The 16,160-nt window shown below is 43.0% G+C and overlaps 1 protein-coding gene across 6 annotated transcripts in view; it reads left to right on the forward strand.

Annotated features, from left to right (window-relative positions):
- The window catches only part of stag2b (STAG2 cohesin complex component b), a 173,134-nt gene that overhangs the window by 18,273 nt on the left and 138,701 nt on the right, over positions 1 to 16,160 (forward strand). The window contains exon 1 of one of the 6 annotated variants that reach the window (XM_048544323.1): positions 6,239 to 6,260. The exons of 4 other annotated variants lie outside the window; for them this stretch is intronic. The gene's annotated coding sequence lies outside the window, so the exon portion shown is untranslated. Of the gene's footprint in view, positions 1 to 6,238; positions 6,261 to 12,934; positions 13,119 to 16,160 lie in introns of those variants that run through there. One more of the 6 variants, XM_059651401.1, reaches the window with a different exon arrangement.

Here is a 16,160-nt window from a genome sequence, read left to right on the forward strand (position 1 = left end):
CTACAATGCATTTGAAGTCTCGCCTTAAACCTCAGGCCCTTAATTCAGTGGTTTATGTTCTCCCAGCTAATACGTTAATTTTCTTCTCAGCATGAATTTTATGCCTCTGCAAAGACTTTGAAGATTTGAACACACAAACAGGCTGTTGAATGTTTTAAACTTGCACACATCAGGACAGATGCAAAACCTCAAATTCCAAAAGGGACAGCAGTTTGTTCTGAATGGGAAAAGGATAATGATTGATTGACAAATTGACTCTGCAAAGTATTGTTCCCCATCCCTTTTGATTAATTAGCATACAACTCGTGGACATGTTCTTTGTGCTTTTAGAAGAAAGGACCTTACTTTTTTTTATTTGTTCATAGGATATAGTCGTCCCTGGCCATACCACCATTTATTGCCCATTCCAAATTGCTCTGGAGAAGTGGTGGCTAACTGTCTCATTGAACCACTGCAGTCCTTTGGGTATAGGGACATACTTAGTGCTGTTAGAAATGGAGTCCAGAACTTGGACTCAGCGACAAGTGAACAAATAGAGATATGGTTCCAAGAGAGGTTGGTGTGTGGCTTGGAGGGGAAACAGTGCATCAGTTACTATTGTCTCTGGGTTGTAAACATGACAGGTTTGGAAGATGCTGTCAAGGAAGGCTTGGTGAATTGCAGGAGTGCAGGCTTGTTGGTCAAACACTCTGCTGCCACTATGCAATGCTGTTGAAGGAAGTAAATGTTCAGTGTGCTTAATGGGGTGCCAAATCAACTGGGATCCTTTGTCCTGGATAGTGTTGAGCTTGTAGAGTGTTGTTAGTGCTGCATTTCTCTAAGTGTGAAGGGTATTCGGTCAAGGTCATGAATCAGTAAATTGAATTTCAAGGGTCTACCCTCAAATTTAGGTTGAGTGGAGCTTCAGTATAGCTGAAGAACCCCTTGTGTAGAATCGTAGAATCCTTACAGTGCAGAAAGAGGCCTTTTGGCCCCATAAGTCTGTATTTCACTCAGCATTAATCCACCTAACCAGCACTTCCCTGGATACTTTGCAGCAATTTCACACGACCAATCCACCTAACCTGCAATGGGAGAAAGAGCAAACTTTACACAGTCACCCAATGCAGGAATTGAATGCGGGCCAGTGGCACGGTGAAGCAGCAATGCTAACCATTGGGCCATTTGTCACCTGTTTTGGCAGCAAACACAACGTTAAAAAGTACTCAGTGAAGCAAGAAGTGCATGAAAAAAATCTATTTCTCAAGTTCTATGACTCTAAATTGTTCACCTTAAAATTACCTGATCTTTTAAAGTAGATAGCATTGAAAAACCTTTGAGAGCGTGCACTCGAAGATCTTTCAGCAGTCATTTTCTGCTGAAATATGTGTTCAAATGAGTGTGATACCAGCCTGCACTGTTACCAGTGTAGTTGACCATGTTTTTGGGTTTTGGTGCAAATTGTCCATGTTTCCCTATGCCATTTACAGCTAGGGAACAGATTGGAATGGGTTGCTAATCTTTTTTTTTCTTTTGGTGCCTTTTGTTCACTTTGCTGATCCACAGTTCAAAAATGCTGGAGGTCATCCCAGTGTTTTGTTAGCCTCCATGCATGGGTAGTGTTCTGACATTCATAAAACGTGCTTCTTTGATTTGCCAGTCATACGAATGTTGCCATCCACATTGTTTCACTTCCAAAAATTACTTTATGTTCAAACATTAAAAAATAATTTGCTACAAAACAAATTTTCACCATGGACGTCCAGTCCCTATACACCTGCATTCCGCATGCAGATGGCCTCAAGGCCCTCCGCTTCTTCCTGTCCCGCAGGCCCGACCAGTCCCCCTCCACCGACACCCTCATCCGCCTAGTCAAACTCGTCCTCACCCTCAACAACTTCTCTTTCGACTCCTCCCACTTCCTACAGACAAAGGGGGTGGCCATGGGCACCCGCATAGGCCCCAGCTATGCCTGCCTCTTTGTAGGTTACGTGGAACAGTCCCTCTTCCGCACCTACACAGGCCCCAAACCCCACCTCTTCCTCCGTTACATTGATGACTGTATTCTTGCTCCCCAGAGGAGCTCGAACAGTTCATTCACTTCACCAACACCTTCCACCCCAACCTTCAGTTCACCTGGGCCATCTCCACATCCCTCACCTTCCTGGATCTCTCAGTCTCCATCTCAGGCAACCAGCTTGTAACTGATGTCCATTTCAAGCCCACCGACTCCCACAGCTACCTAGAATACACCTCCTCCCACCCATCCTCCTGCAAAAATTCCATCCCCTATTCCAAATTCCTCCGCCTCCGCCGCATCGGCTCCCACGATGAGGCATTCCACTCCCGCACATCCCAGATGTCCAAGTTCTTCAAGGACCGCAACTTTCCCCCCACAGTGATTGAGAATGCCCTTGACCGCGTCTCCCGCATTTCCCGCAACACATCCCTCACACCCCGCCCCCGCCACAACCGCCCAAAGAGGATCCCCCTCGTTCTCACACACCACCCCACCAACCTCCGGATACAACGCATCATCCTCCGACACTTCCGCCATCTACAATCCGACCCCACCACCCAAGACATTTTTCCATCCCCACCCCTGTCTGCTTTCCGGAGAGACCACTCTCTCCGTGACTCCCTTGTTCGCTCCACGCTGCCCTCCAACCCCATCACACCTGGCACCTTCCCCTGCAACTGCAGGAAATGCCACACTTGCCCCCACACCTCCTCCCTCACCCCTATCCCAGACCCCAAGATGACATTCCACATTAAGCAGAGGTTCACCTGCACATCAGCCAATGTGGTATACTGCATCCACTGTACCCGGTGTGGCTTCCTCTACATTGGGGAAACCAAGCAGAGGCTCGGGGACCGCTTTGCAGAACACCTCCGCTCGGTTCGCAGCAAACAACTGCACCTCCCAGTCGCAAACCATTTCCACTCCCCCTCCCATTCTTTAGATGACATGTCCATCATGGACCTCCTGCAGTGCCACAATGATGCCACCAGAAGGTTGCAGGAACAGCAACTCATATTCCGCTTGGGAACCCTGCAGCCATATGGTATCAATGTGGACTTCACCAGCTTCAAAATCTCCCCTTCCCCCACCGCATCCCAAAACCAGCCCAGTTCGTCCCCTCCCCCCACTGCACCACACAACCAGCCCAGCTCTTCCCCTCCATCCGCTGCATCCCAAAACCAGTCCAACCTGTCTCTGCCTCACTAACCTGTTCTTCCTCACACCCATCCCTTCCTCCCACCCCAAGCCGCACCTCCATCTCCTACCTACTAACCTCAACCCACCTCCTTGACCTGTCCGTCTTCCCTGGACTGACCTATCCCCTCCCTACCTCCCCACCTATACTCTCTCCACCTATCTTCTTTTCTCTCCATCTTTGGTCCGCCTCCCCCTCTCTCCCTATTTATTCCAGAACCCTCACCCCATCCCCCTCTCTGATGAAGGGTCTAGGCCCGAAACGTCAGCTTTTGTGCTCCTGAGATGCTGCTGGACCTGCTCTGTTCATCCAGCCTCACATTTTATTATCTTGGATTCTCCAGCATCTGCAGTTCCCATTATCACTCAATAACACAACCCTGTTTCATCTGTGTTGAAAATGTCTGGTGGTGCTTTCCAAATGTAGGTGAAATGATTTTGCAGGCATTGCTGCAGAATTGCCCTCATTTTATTCTTCAGCATAGCCAAACTCCACTTTGATTGTTTTGGGTGGTAAATTTAACAAATGTATATGATTTTGGCCAACCTGGATTCGCCAATCTGGAACTTCAGTTTACCATGGGCATCCCTTTTATTGGATTTCCTATTCTGCTAACAAGAATGCCTGACAACTGAAGTTTTGAGTTTGACTCGTGTTTTTACTCCAGTGATTGACAGGTAAGTGCCTACCAGCAATTGCAGCCCAGGCTTTGAGTGAGTCACCAAAGTCATACGAGACGATAGGGTTGGCTCTCTCATTCGAGACGGGGACTGGTAGTGACTTAACCTTCCTGATGAATAGGGATGTTGATTAGAAATATGTTTTAAATGAGTTACAATATCTCCCATGAGTGATAAAATGTTTCACCATTAGCCTAGAGGTATGTTGTGGAATATTTGATAAATCAAGTCAAAAATTCAATGGTTTTTTGAATGACTATCACCGACCAGTTAACATTGGTGAAAATAGTGTAAATATTTATTTTGAAGGAGATGCAGTACCATAGTTCACAGTTTTGTGAGTTGCTGTAAGATTTTGGAGCTGTGTTGTGATTCATGCTCGATTTATCAGTTTGATGACAATTGAAAGTACAATAAGTGTGGTGCATTGCTTTCACCATTGTATAATTTTTGTTCTGCATTGCATGTTGGGTTAGTCATTTAGCGACTTCTTTCACTTAGCTGTGCATTGTGTAACTGTACTATTAATGTTGTATTTCATGTTTAAACTTGCGCTAATGGAGAGTTGAAAAGTGTTACATTCTTCTTCAAGAAGCCAAGCATTTCACTTAATTTGGAATTTTGGGTGTTCAATATGTTAGGCTTTTATTGAGATGCTGTCAGAATTTCACATTGTTTCAGGAATAGTTGGTAGGATTCTTCTGCTCCAGACACTTCATGCAAGCAAAATGTAATTTCTCTGATAATACAGACTTGGTGGCTGAGGATTCGTTTTGTCATCCTTTCTCTGGGTCAGTTTGTTTTAGTGTTCCAAAAATTAAAATAGATAAAAAAAACAAAATTTGGAAAAACAAGCAGTCAAAAATTAAATTGAGCACCTTAGAACATAGAACAATACAGCGCAGAACAGGCCTTTCGGCCCTCGATGTTGCGCCGACCTGTGAACTAATCTAAGCCCTTCCCCCTACACTATCCCATCATTATCCATATGCTTATCCAAGGACTGTTTAAACGCCCTGATTGTGGCTGAGTTAACTACATTGGCAGGCAGGACGTTCCACGCCCTTACCATTCTCTGAGTAAAGAACCTGCCTCTGACATCTGTCTTAAATCTATCACCCCTCAATTTGTACCTGTGCCCCCTTGTACAAGCTGAAGTCATCATCCTCGGAAAAAGACTCTCACTGCCCACCCTATCTAATCCTCTGATCATCTTGTGTGTCCCTATTAAATCCCCTCTTAGCCTCCTTCTCTCCAATGAGAACAGATCCAAATCCTTCAGCCTTTCTTCATAAGGCCTGCACTCCAGACCAGGCAACATCCTGGTAAATCTCCTCTGCACTTTTTCCAATGCTTCCACATCCTTCCTGTAATGGAGCGACCAGTACCTTGACATTTCATCGGGCTTAACGTTTTTGCATCTTCCCCAGTTTGTATACAGCATCCCTGGGCTATCATTTAACGTACTGCAGGAACACAAAATGATATTCCATCTTCATTTTGTCCATATAACACATTCCTACAACTCAGAAGCATGTTTTCCAACTTAAAGCCACATTGAAATGTATGCTTATCTTCCAGAGTATCTTCTTAATAACACTGTTGGCCTTTGACCTCAACATTTTTCATTGATAGCCCATGATTTAACTGACAAACCATTATTATAACAACATCTTGCCAAATTTAAAAGGTTTTGGTATGTTCTCTCCTGCCCCTCCTTGCAGAGTGAGTTTTATTTTTATCAATTACAAGGCATGAATTTATCTGAAATTAAAAATTCAGATTTCTCACTGCATTGAGACTATTATTTTATATTCTGTCAACAGATGTGCGCTGTATTTTTGCTTCAGTTGTGCACCATCTACTTGATGTAGAATTGGAACATTTTGCTTTTTTTCATTCAATCTGCACTTGCAATTTTACACTCAGCAAGCTTCACACATGAACAAAGTCAGCATCATGTAAGCGTTTTGTTAATAGAACAGTATGCACAGGAACAGGCTCTTCAGCCCATCATGTCTGTGATAATGTTGATGCCATCATAAACTAATTCCAGGTGCCTGCACAATGTTCGATCCCTCTATTTCTTGCCTGTTCAGACACCTGTCTCAATGCCTCTTAAATGCTACCATACCTGTGTCACATACCTTTCCTGGCAGTGCGTTCCAGGCACTTAAAGCCCATCACCCTGTGTGTAAAAACTTTGCCTCGCGTATTGCTTTAACCTTTCCCCCTCTCACCTTAAACCTAGTATTTGATAATTCCATTCTGGGACAAAGACTCTGACTATCTACTCTACATATGCCTCTCTCACAGTTTAATCTAGAATCTTCTGTTTATCGTGGCTCACCTGCACATCTTTGTCAACCTTGCGTGTTCTGAGGTAAGCTATTCCTTCTTTCATAATCCACTTGTATAGTCATTCCATGAGTTTAGAAGTGTTTTGACTATTAAAAATGCCTCCAGTACTCTGAACTGATTGATTTCAAAATTATAGGTAACTATTTATCTTTAAATAGTTTTCTCCAGAGTACCTTCACTGGTGAAGTTGTTAACTTTGGCATGGGCTCGTTTTCTGCATCTCAAAAGCCCTCCAGTGCTTTGGTCGATTGGACAATGCCCACAAATTAAGGTTCTGTAAATTACTTGAACCGGTCTTCAGATTCTTAAGACAAAAATTTGGCAGACAGTATTTTCAATGCACAACTAAGGTGTATTATGTAATAAAGCAGTACTTATGGTTATGTGATGGTTAATGAGTGGCAGCAGTTGGATTGGGGTAGCTTGGAGACAGGTCAATGCATAGTCTGTTCTGACTAATTTTTCTCTGACCTTTCTTTTGCAACTCTGTATGTTTAACCCTTTTCAAAAGCTGTTTTAATTTCCCTCAAGTTCTGGTGCCCAGAATTTCTCCTCCCATATTTGGTACAATCAGATGACTTGGATTATTCACAATACAATCAATATGATTAGTACACCATTTGCCATTACATCAACAGATCCTCAATGGCTACAACCTGAACTATAATTCAAGTTTAAGGCATGTTGACAATTTTGAGTCTAAATTGTACGTACAATCAGAATTTAAAAAAATTCAAAACAACCTAACAATTTCGAATTGTCTTCCCCCAGTTCCATTTTGCCAAAGAGTCTCAGTTGTTTCAAACTGTTCTAATTTCATTTTTATTGATTCTGTTCTAATTTCTTGATTTTTGTGTATACAAATGTGTAGTTTCATTTGACATGTTATCCGTAATCATCACGAATGTGCAAATTCCATGCAAATGGTCACCCAAAGCTGGAATTGAGCCTGGGTCCCTGGCATTGTAATGTAACAGTACTAACCACTATGCTGCTCAGTGATGCCATTCACTGTCAAGGGGTGATAGTTAGATTCTCTTTTTGGAAATGGTTATTGCTGGAAATTTGTGTGAAGTCGAAATCACTTGCCACTTGTCAGCTAAACATGGATGCTTTCCAGGACTTCTAGCATGCTGACAAAATTGCTTCAGGATCTAAGGAATTGCAGATTATACTGAGCACGACATAAGCATCAGGGAGCATCTCTGCTTTTGACCTTATGAAGGAGGGTAGATCATGGAACCAGCATAATGTTATCCTGAAGAGCTTGTGTTACTATTTCTAATGGCTGAGATGAGTCACCTCCAATAACGCAGCCATTTTCGTTCCTGAGAGTTATGGCTCCAACCAGTGAAGAGTTTTCCTTTACCATTGAATTCATTTTGTTCCCTGGTTCTTGGACATGGTCACATGTTGCCATGATGTTGAGAGCAATCGTTCTCATTTCATGTTTGGAATTTAGCTCTTACACCCTTGTTAAAACCAAGGCTGTCATAAATTCTGGAGCTTGGTGGTCCTGGTGGAAGCCAAATTGAATGTTGGTAATTTAGTTGTTCATGGTCATGCAGCATTTGATAGTACTGTTGCTGACAGCTTTCTCACTTTGAGGGTAGATTGATGGGATTGTAAATGGCTGGATTGAATGTGTTCTGCTTTCTTGTGGATAAGATATGATGTGCATTTTTCTATGTTATTGGTTGGATAATCATGTTGAAGCTACCTGGACCAGCTTGGTGAAGATAGCATTCAATTTTCGAACACAAGACTTATCTCCAGGATACTGAAAATATGTTGGCCAGAGCATGGAAGGTACTTAACTAGCTGATAATAAGCTAGCTGAAGCAGAAGGCCCAAGGCTTCAGCTCAAAATGATAGGCCTGTATTCACTCTAACAGGTGCCTGGTGCTATTGATGGGTGTAGGCCCCTAAGGACAAAAATCAGATTGAACGAAGGAGTATATTGAAGTCTCAATAACTGGGCAAAGCTCTGGGCATTATTCCTCTCTTGCAGGTCTTATGGCTTTTTAATTTCCCATACTGTATTTTTGGGACCATAATCCAGTTTCTGTCAAGGAAGAGCGATGGTTTTCTCAGGTCAGTCAAATGATCATGGATACAAGCAGAAGAAAGAAAAGGCAATTCGGCTTTATTATTTCTTGTATTGAAGAACTTCACGTTTCTTTACAGGTGTCGTTACGATGTTTATAGTTCGATAATTGCTTGCTCATTACGAGGTTACGTATGTAACAACGTAGCACGAACAGCAAACTTGATTTAAGATTGTTCTCCAAGTAAGTGTAATTTACTGGAAGATGGTGGATGATAGGAAGAGTAAAATATGTCGCTTTTGCTAAATGTGGAGAAGCAAACTGTTAGAATTATATTTGTCAATAACACAGGAACCAGTTTGAGGTGATGCATTTTGATGCAGCGGATAGGCAAAGATACTACACACTTAATAGCATTATTCTGAATGTTGTACATAGACAGAATAGATGTTTGATAAATGTACAAGTTTGCAACACATTTAGAGAAAATAACCAAGGGAAAACCGTTCTCTTTAACTATTAGTACAAGAACTGTTGTGGGTGGGGGAATGTGTATTTTAAATTTTGTAAAAGAGGTGCAGTCGGAATGTGAGAGAGAAGTTTTATACGCCTTGTTGCCTATGATTAAGGATAAAAGGAAAAGATGAATGACTGATAAAGGTGACAGGATGGGCTCTTGAAGAAAATAAACTTATGGGGCTGTGGGTATATTGCCAGGAAAGAGACTAACTGGATTGCTTCAAGGGACAGTCAGTATCAACTTGATGGCCCGAATGGCCTCCTTCCTTGACGCTCCATAATTGTGGAATGCTTGGAGAAATGACTACTCGTTATTGAAATATGGAATAAATTCCATTGCATTTACCAGTTCCCTGTTTTGAAAGGTGACACCTTTGATATTGTCTTATTTCCTGATCACTGCACTGATGTCATGGTATAGGTTCTGCTCTGTGATCCTAGAAGTGGACTTTGGATTCCAGATGAAGGTGACGGTCATGAACCTGTCACTAAAAAGAGCGTAAAGACTCTGGGACCTGAGGAACAATGACATCTGTAAAAATCCACTGTTGCCTGATGCTTAAATCACTCTTCCACCCAACCCCCCCCCCCCAAAAAAAAAAGCAGGGTGGGCTTTTTTTACTCACATTTCATCTGGCTTTTGCAGGTCCTTGCCCTCTGCCTACTTATCGTTATGCTAGGCCATTACAACATTCCAATTTTCAATGATTCATTCCGTAACTTGTCAACCTTATTCTCCATTTTCCTTTGCCTCTTTTAAGTTCAAACCTAATGCCAAAAAAAAGGGAACTTGCTGTAAGACATAAGTTCCTCCCACCCTTAACCTCTTCAGACTCACCTTGTCCTTGTCAAGCTCCCCTTTCCCACTCTGTCCTCAGCGCATACGTTTGTCATTCGAATGTGGTGTTTATTGTCAAGAAAATTATTTAATTCTTCAAGTGTTTTGTGTAATTTCTAGCCATGAACCATATTGTTTCACGTACCCGTTCTGTACAAGAGTTTGGACTTTAGTGTCTGCTGTTATACTTTGAGACAAGAAATTAAATATGACAGTGAAAGAATTGGGCATTGTATTGATGCCAAAATGTAATATAGTTTGTCCAGGACATATGCGCAACACAATCTAAAATACTAGTAGATTTCCCATAGCTTTGTTCATACAGTTTTCTGTCAAGATACTTTTTGCCCTCTACCCTTTTTCTTGTAATACCTGTGTTTCTTTCTCCGTGTCTCTCATGTTTATCTTTGTCTTGATTGTTTGGCATAATTTCGTTTTGTGCCCATGTCTCCATTTTTATTTTAATACAGTCCCTACTTCCAACACTGTCTAGTTTTCTGATTTTTAGGTTTGTCACAGTCTCTGTTCCTTCGGACGCAGCCACTCTTCGATCTTTATGCTATTCTGTTCCAGAGGCACTTCTATCCATATATCTCCTCCTCATCTTTGTAATTTTTTTTTCATCCATCTATCCCATTGTTTTTGCTTCTAATTTCCCTAACTTACTTTATTTTTTAAAAAAAAAATTAGATTTGTTCTTCCCTCGTATTTTGCCTCTTCTTCATTCTGTATAGTTCTCTCGTTCCTCTCATCCATCCCTGTACACGCTGCTGGCTGTCTGTGCACTTGAATCAGGTATGTGACCCCCACATCCAATTTGTACTTCTGATGCATGAAGCAGATTAAAAAATAATTAACAGCTGGTGAGGCCCAACCATCTGCAGTTGGAGACATTTGGGAAGATAATGACCGGCTAGCCTAAAGAAATAATATTCTGGTGAGAGGTGAGTGCACGAGATAATGCCGTATGTGAGGCTTTTAAGAAGGAGGGGCCAAAAGTGTGTGGCAAAGAAAAACAATCACATTTTCTTGGATTATTTAGTTGACAGGTGAAATAAGTAACATTGTTTGAATCAAAAGTAAACAACAAAATCGAGGGAAAAGGAGAAAATGGTGTGCTTGTCTCATGCCACCATCACAAAAAAATTGTCTTATGGTACGGAAGCAGAAATTACTATTCAAATAAGAATGCCAATGGCTTCACCACAATTTAAATGTTCTTTTGATGAGCGACTGTGATTTGTGTTTCTTAGTCAATGCTCCTTTTCTTTTCAGTAAGTGTACCCAATGTGGAAAATTGCCTAGCTATGTCCTGTAGACAAAAAAAGCAGGACATATCCAACCAGCCATTCTCAGCCCTATCAATTTTCTCTGTCATCAATAAAGTGATGCAATGTATCATTAACAGCCCTAAGCAACACCTACACACTGACACCACATTTAGCATCTGGCAGGGCCACAAAGATCCTGGTGATATTATTGTCTTAGTTCAAAAGTAGCCAGATGCACAGATTTTCAGAGGAGGCAGCCGTGACAACCCTTTGCATCAAGGAGTCCTAGCAAAACTGGAATCAAATGGCTATCGAGGGCAAACTCGCCACATTGGATTAGTTCATTCATTGCATGTGGAAAGATCATTGTTGTTGTTGGAGGTCAGTCATTTCAGCTCCAGAAATCTCCGCATAGTTCCTCAGGGCAGTGTTCTAGGCCTAACCGTGTGCATTCTGTATCAATGACCTTTCCTCCAACATAAGGTTAGACATGGGGCATGTTTGCTGATAATTACACAATATTCAGCACCATTCATGACTTGGTGGATACTGAAGCAGTTCATGTTCAGATGCAACAAGATCTGGATAATATCCAGGCTTTGGCTAACAAGTGGCAAGTAACAATCATGCCACACAAATGTTGGGCAGTGACAGTGAAAAAGTATCCTGTTGTTATCACCCAAGAGTACCCAGTTTGCAGAGATGCCAACGATCAGGTATAACCTTTGAATTTTTTTAATGCATTGCTGAGCCAAGTTTTGGAAGACCCTAATTTATATAATTGATTCAAATACCGAATGGATGATTATTAATTGTTTGTCTTTTCTGTGCTACTAATTTCCTCCCTTGCCGCTTTTTCAGCCTTCTGGTTGTTCCTTAATGGCCCATGTTACCATGTCATGCATTTCATGACGGTACATGTCTGTGGCTCACTGTCCTTTTGGCAGACCTCAATAGATCCATATTGAAATAACTTCAAGCAGGCAGAAATCCCATCACCCTTCATGTACAAGTGCACACCACATGGGTTGTAACCAGCCAGCTCAGTGAAGTACCCCCTCCCCTGCCAATTTTGTGCACAAGTCCTGTATGCAAGGAATTGGGTATTTATCCAGTAGTGAGAAATAGTTTATCATCTGCTTAAAATCCCCACAGTGGCGAACTGACCTATCAGGCTTTGCAGTCCATAAACTGTATCAATTTGATTCCTTTGCTTTCCAGCCTCCCAATTTCTGCCTCTACTTTTGCACACTTGGCAAGTGGTACCAGATGGATCTTGCAGAATTGCTTTCTGGTTAACATGGACTTTTCCTGGATACCTGCCAATATCTTCTCTTAAGTCAGGCCTTGTAAGCCACCTTTGCTCTCTTGAATGTGCATACCAGCAGCAAGTACAATGGCTTGCTGCCAGCATCCTGAAGAATATTTTAGCTACTTGGGACAGCTGTGTGTTTTGCTATGGAATGACCTAGGGTCCCTCTACCCAGGTATGCCCTACTTGCCTACGCTCAATAGGTGACCTCCAAGCTCAGTCAAACAGGTGACACGGCCGCTTCCTTGGGATCCCCTGTTGCACCTATGCTCTACTTCCTGCATTTACTAGTGACAGAGCCAGTTTGAAGTTCAGTTGGGCTTTGGCTAGTAAGCACTTTTGCATGGTTACATTATTAATCACACTCACCAAATGGTCTGTCAACATTCATAGTCAACCTAAAATCATGCTTCTGCCAGTCATGTTAACAGATCTACTTAGACATCTTAAACTCATGAAAAATCCTGATATGGGGTCCCCTGGTTTTCAAACTGCTGAATAAAACCAATAGTGTCTCAGAATTAGGAGAGATTATGGAGTTGTAATATTCCTTGGCTAAGTCCATCAACTCTGGAAAGTTTTAGTATCTGGTGCCTCAAGGTGAAGCTTCTAATAATTGAAAATACTGAGAGTCAACAAACAAACAAACAGTCAGAAGAATTACTTGTTTCTTTACAGCTGTCATCATGTCATTTGCCCAGAAGAAATGATGCATTCTTCACACATCTGGACCCAAGTCTCTGATGATAAAAACAAATGAATCAAGCTCCCTGAATGAAGGCTTGATGCCAGAAATGCTTACCCCTCACTCAAAGATGACTCTTGCAAGCAGGTTTTCTTCTGGCGCACACTGATTTCTCTCAATACCATTGGAATAACTGCACAGAGACAGGTACCCTGGTCACCCTTTATTTAAATGTACATAGTATATGGTCTTTGACCACCCAGCTCAGAGCGAGTCTGTAGAATGAGAAGTGATTCTGAATCTCCTGTTTATATCTGGCAGCAAGGGCTCTGTGGTTGGTGCAGGCCAATGACCCCAATCGATGAGATCCACCTGCTCCTTGTTACAATCACAACACAAATTAACAAAGGTCATGAGTAGGATCAGTCTGTCAAGCCTAGTCCACCAATTAACAAAATCGCAGCAGTTCTGATGGTAATCTCACATTCATATTCCAGATTGCTTCGGTCACCTTTCGTCCCAAGATTACCAAGACGTTATTGACGACTGCCTTAGAAATATCTAACTTCTGCCACTTTTCTTTAGGTTGAGTTTCAAACATGTTCAAGTCTCTAGAGAAAAATGTTGCCTCATTTCTGCTTTAAACAGGTGACCCCTTATTGTTGTACAAAAACCTAGCTCTACATCCTCCCATTCATCCGCCAAGTGAAAACTGTTCTGGATTTCGAGTTTCACTGCCGACTGCACAGAATACCCAAGTGGATTCAAATTTTGCCATCCCATCCATTCCAGCTTTAGGTTTAGTAACCCTTCTTTGAACTGTTTCCAATTCATTTACATGCTTCCTTAAATAAAGAGACCAATACTGTCTGTACTTCTCCAGATATGGCCTGTAATTTGTGTGTTAGGTTTAGAAAAATTACCATGAAAACTGCCTGAGTCACCAGAAAACTCAACCGGTTCAGTCATGGATAATAGGAATTACAGATGCTGGAGAATCCAAGATAACAAAGTGTGAAGCTGGATGAACATAGCAGGCCAAGCAGCATCTTAGGAGCACAAAAGCAGACGTTTCGGCCCTAGACCCTTCATTGGAGAGGGGGATGGGGACAGGGTTCTGGAATAAATAGGGAGAGAGGGGGAGGTGGACTGAAGATGGATAGAGGAGAAGATCGGTGGAGAGGAGAGTATAGGTAGGGAGGGGATAGGTCAGTCTGGGGAGGACGGACAGGCCAAGGGGGCAGGATGAGGTGAATAGGTAGGAAATGGAGGTGCAGCTTGAGGTGGGAGGAGGGGATACGTGGGAGGAAGAACAGGTGAGGGAGGCGGGGATGAGCTGGGCTGGTTTGGGGAAACCATTTGGAGGCGTGGGGACCGCTTTGCAGAGCACCTACGCTCGGTTCGCAATAAACAACTGCACCTCCCAGTCGCGAACCATTTTAACTCCTCCCTCCCATTCCTTAGATGACATGTCCATCCTGGGCCTCCTGCAGTGCCACAGTGATGCCACCCGAAGGTTGCAAGAACAGCAACTGATATTCCGCTTGGGAATCCTGCAGCCCAATGGTATCAATGTGGACTTCACAAGCTTCAAAATCTCCCCTCCCCCCCACTGCATCCCAAAACCACCCCAGCTTGTCCCCTCCCCCCACTGCAACCCAAAACCAGCCCAGCTCATCCCCGCCTCCCTAACCTGTTCTCTCTCTCACCTAGTCCCTCCTCCCACCTCAAGCCGCAACTCCATTTCCCACCTACTAACCTCATCTCACCTCCTTGACCTGTCCGTCCTCCCTGGACTGACCTATCCCCTCCCTACCTCCCCGCCTATACTCTCCTCTCCACCTATCTTCTCCTCTATCCGTCTTCGGTCCGCCTCCCCCCTCTCCCTATTTATTTCAGAACCCTCTTCCCATCCCCCTCTCTGATGAAGGGTCTAGGCCTGAAATGTCAGCTTTTGTATTCCTGAGATGCTGCTTGGTCTGCTGTGTTCATCCAGCTCCACACTTTGTTATCTTGGTTCAGTCGTGTCCTTTGAGAAAGAAAAGTATCCAGTTGACTTTGTTCTTGGAAATGTCTTGACTCACTTGATGTCAGCATCAGGGCAGTGCTTGCTGGATGAATGAGAACAAAGAGTAAACCAAAGAGTAATTTAAAAGGAAGGCATATTCAGGTTCTCCCCCCCACTTAAAGACTAGGTCCAACTATTGTTTTCCTCAAACTATGGGTCTGAGTTTAAGGTGAGAGGAGAAGGATTTAAACGGATTCGAGGACCAACAGAGGGTGGTGCATGTGTGGAAAGAGCTGCCAGAGGAAGTAGTTGATGCAAGTACAATTACAACATTTAAAACACATTTGGACAAGTACATGAATAGGAAACGTTTAGACGGATATGGGCCAAATTACAGGCATTTCAGTTCAGGAAACCCGGATGGGTTGGGCTGAAGGGCCTGTTCCCATGCCTTTGTGACTCTAAAACACAATTTAAGCGCTGTCCTTGTTATTCAGTAGTGCTATAATCACTGAACCCCCTCTTTGGTAACCTCAAAAGATGTTGATATTGACCAGAACCTCAACTGAACTCGTAACATAAACATGGTGGCTACAAGAGCACGTCAGAGAGTAGGCATACTGCAGCAAGTAACTTGTCTCTTAACTCCTAAAACATGTTGTGCCTTCTAATAGTGAAGTCAGGAATGTGATGGAATACTCCCCACTTGCCTGGATAAGCGCAGCTCCAACAACAGTCAATAAACTTGACACCATCCACTAAAGAGTAGCCTGCTTGATTGGCACCACATCCAGAAGCATCCATGCTCTCTGCTGCTGAGCTCAGTAGCAGCAGTTTATACTGTCTGTAAGGTGCACTGCAGAAATTCATCAGACATCCTTAGATAGCACCTTCCAAACTGGCGACTGGTTCTGTGAAGAACAAGAGTAGCAGATACGTGGGAACGCCACCTGCAAGTTCCCTTCCAAGCCACTTAGTATCCTGCCTTGGTAGTGTATTATCACTCCTTCACAGTTGTTTGATCGCCATCCTGATAGCATTGTGAGACAACTGGCAGAATGTGCAGTATTCAAGAGGGCAATTTATCACCACATTCTCGAGGGCAACTAGGACGGGCAATAATGCTGGCCATCCTATCCTACGGGTGACTAATTGAAAAATGCCTTTGATTGAGACGATAAACTGAACATATTCTCTCTGTCGAAACAAATAAAGTTATAATCAAATTGGTCAGGAATATT

The sequence above is a fragment of the Stegostoma tigrinum genome, chromosome 15, assembly GCF_030684315.1.
Source record: "Stegostoma tigrinum isolate sSteTig4 chromosome 15, sSteTig4.hap1, whole genome shotgun sequence".
Taxonomy (NCBI): Eukaryota; Metazoa; Chordata; class Chondrichthyes; order Orectolobiformes; family Stegostomatidae; genus Stegostoma; species Stegostoma tigrinum.